Consider the following 3,601-nt stretch of genomic DNA (forward strand, 5'->3'; position numbering starts at 1 on the left):
TGTCTTAAGTCTGTGAGGGGGTGCATGTGTGGGAGTCTGTGTGTCTATAAGGGTGTGTGTGGGGGTGTATGTGGGTGTCTGTGTGCGCGTCTGTGTGTATCTGTGTCCATGTGTATGTGAGAGTGTGTGTGTGTATAGTGCAATGGTGATCACCTGTAATGTGGCATGAACCCACAGTCCCGGTTGAGACCCTCCCTATGGGTACCGAACTTAGCTATCAGCCTCTGCTCGGCCACTTTCCTCTGCTGCCTGTCCCGAAGTCCACCTTGGAGGATGGTCACCCGAAGGTCTGAGGCTGAATGTTCTAGACCACTGAAGTGTTCCCCAACTGGGAGGGAACCCTCCTGTCTGTTGATTGTTGTGCGGTGCCCATTGATCCGTTGTCGTAGCCTTTGCTCAGTTTCCCCAATGTACCATGCTTCCGGGCATCCTTGCCTGCAACGTATAAGATAGACAATGTTGGCTGAGTCACATGAGTACCTGCCATGTACACGGTGGGAGGTGTTCCCACACGTAATAGTGGTATCTATGTCCACAATCTGACACGTTTTGCAGCGTCCACCATGTCAAGGTTGTATGGAGTTGTCCTGAGAGCCGGGCAGTTTGCTAAGAACAATGATCTGTTTGAGGTTTGGCGGTTGTTTAAAGGCAAGTAGTGGAGGTGTGGGGAAGTCTTGGTGAGGTGCTCATCTTCATTGATAATGTGTTGCAGATCACGAAGAACATGGCGTAATTTTTCAGCCCCTGGGAAGTACTGCACAATGAAGGATACCCTGTCAGTTGCAGCACGTGTCTGTCTCCTGAGGAGGTCATTACGGTTCCTTGCTGTGGCACGTCGGAACTGGCGGTCGATGAGTTGAACATAGTACCCCCTTCTTGTGAGGGCATCCTTGAGTACTTCCAGGTGTCCGTCAAGGACTATTTAAAATATTGTTTTTGTTATCCACCAATTGTGATATTTGCTTGATGTAAAACATATATTAATATAGAAATATATATCATTCACAAAAATCGCAAAAACTGCTACTCCTCACTATAACCAGCCAATAACATTGTATATGTAGCAATAGCTTCAGTGCCAATAGTTACATTATTTTAATGCACTATTTGTATCTAATATTCTAGAGATATAAATAAGTGATGTGGACAAGTAAACAGGGCACTCAGTAGAGTGCATACTCCACTATACTATGTTAATTCAATGTTATTACAATTTAATGGTTTGACTTTTCTCTGTCTGGTTGATGTTGTGTAACTACAAAACTTACCATTTCTTTTTTTGTTGAGAGGTTTCCTTTCATTGTGGAGACCTCAAGCTAATTCACGTTCAACAAGCTGCTCTGAAAACTCTGATCACATTCTGACAGCGATGACAAATTCCACACAGCAGCTGAGATAATCAACAACTTTCTAAAACAATCAACAGCATTCTATAATCAAACAAAAATGTTCCACTTGGTCTATCTCTCAATGTTAAAAGATCTGTGAAAGAAAAATCAAGGGCAGCCTGTTGGCACACTGGTTAGCACTGCTGTCTCACAGCAACAGGGACCCAAGTTCAATTGCAGCCTTGGGTGCCTGTCTGTGTGAGGATTGCATATGTTCCCCATGTCTGGATTTTTGTTGGGTGCTCCAGTTTCCTCCCACAGTCCAAGGATATGCAGGTTATGTGGCTTGGCCATCTAAATTGCCCTGTAATTTCCAGAGATGTGAAGACTCAGTGGATTAGTCATGTTAAATAAGGGTTAGGACTGGGTGAGATGCTCTTTGGAAGGTTGGTGCAGAGTCTGTGGGCTGAATGGCCTCTTTCTGCACTGGGATTCTATGATCTAGATGTGGATGCACATCTTTGCCAAAAACTAATCAGTTTTAAATTAGGAATATTCCCAATCTGGTTTTCAGATTTCATTGAAAATTATCATGTAGTTTTTGAGATATATTGTTTACAAGCTAACCACCAAACTAGGGTACATAGCTCCACCCACCTTCTGTGACAGATGTGATAAACATCCACCTTTTTAAAGTTTGATCTAAAGTGTTTGCTATCGGTGTTACACTGCAATCCTGTAAAATAGGAAAGTTGAATGTGCTGAAGTAATAATTGACAATTGATGTCAGAAAACCGGAAAAACAAATTGTAAGTTACAATGCAGAAAAAGGTTATTCTATCCGTCTTGTCAGCATTTGCTCAATACAGTTAGTGCCATTCTCCTTTTGCCTGTAATGCTATACATTCTTCCTTCTTAAATAATAAGGTACTTCCATTTTTAATGCTTTGAACAAACGTACGCCCCCTCTCCTACAATGTAATCCAGACCTTAATCACTTCCTATGTTAAAATGTTTTTTCCTCATCACTTTTGCTTTTTTGCCAATTAATTTTAATGCCCATGGCCCTGATCCTTTCATGAGAGGAACAGTTTATTCCTCAGCAATCTATCTAGAACCTTGGTGATTCTGAATGCCTCGATCTCATCTCTCTTCTCAGCCTTCTCTCCTGCAAAGAGAACAGTCTCAACTTCTCCAAGCTATCACCCTGACTGAAATTCCTCATCCCTGGAATCATTCTTGTGAATGTTTTATACATTTGCTTCAATGTTTTATCATTTCTTCACCCTCTCCAAAACAATAATCTCAACAAGCACATGGATCTTACTGTCCCCCGGAGTGTGGAACAATTTCTTACTCTACTTATCCTCAAACAACCATCCTTTCATTTATTTTGAATCCCTATAAAGTTCAAGAACTGAGAATTGCCTTTTGATGAAGACATCATGCTAATTTCTGGAATACATAACATTCGTATATAGGATTGTATTTCCATGCTCATGTCATAGTTGTACAAAAAAAATGGAATTGCTCCCCTTTTTTTTAATAAATATTTTTATTGAAAAAAGAATTTTTAAAAGATTTTCTTTCAAAATTACAAAAATAATACAAACAAGAGTATTCCATTTTACAATATGATAACAGCATCAATATAAAATTAAATAAATAAATAACAAGGAAAAAACCCAACTAACTACTAATCTATTCGACAAACAACCAAAACATAAAATAGGATATCAAACATTACTAACAATAAACAACAAAGTTATTAAATAACTAGATACATGCTCAAAATAGATTTATGTCAATTCATAATAGAACCCGTATTTATACAGGATTCCTCCTCCCAGGGACCCCCGAACCAGCCAGAACCATTACCACAGCTAAACAAAAGCCCTGGACAATATGGCTGAAATATCTGTGTCGATGTAGTTCAAAAAGGGCTGCCATATTTTATAAAATAATTCCGTTTCTTGGTGCACCATATTCGTGAGGAAGTAAAGGGGGATATATTGCATGATTATCCTGTGCCAGTTTGGAAGTCCTGGGGGGCCTTCAGATATCCAATTCACTAAAATATTTTTCCTCGCAAAAAAGGAGAGGACAGAAAATGATTTCATTCTGTATACATCCAGGGAGGGAAAATTTGGAGAGCCCAAAAGTAGGGACATTGGATCTGATCTAATCTCCGTACCCAAAATCTCTGTCATGGCATTCACTACTCTATCCCAATACCTACGGATCTTATGACATGTCCATAGCCAATGCGTGAG

Source organism: Chiloscyllium plagiosum, chromosome 2 (assembly GCF_004010195.1).
Source record: "Chiloscyllium plagiosum isolate BGI_BamShark_2017 chromosome 2, ASM401019v2, whole genome shotgun sequence".
Lineage (NCBI taxonomy): Eukaryota > Metazoa > Chordata > Chondrichthyes > Orectolobiformes > Hemiscylliidae > Chiloscyllium > Chiloscyllium plagiosum.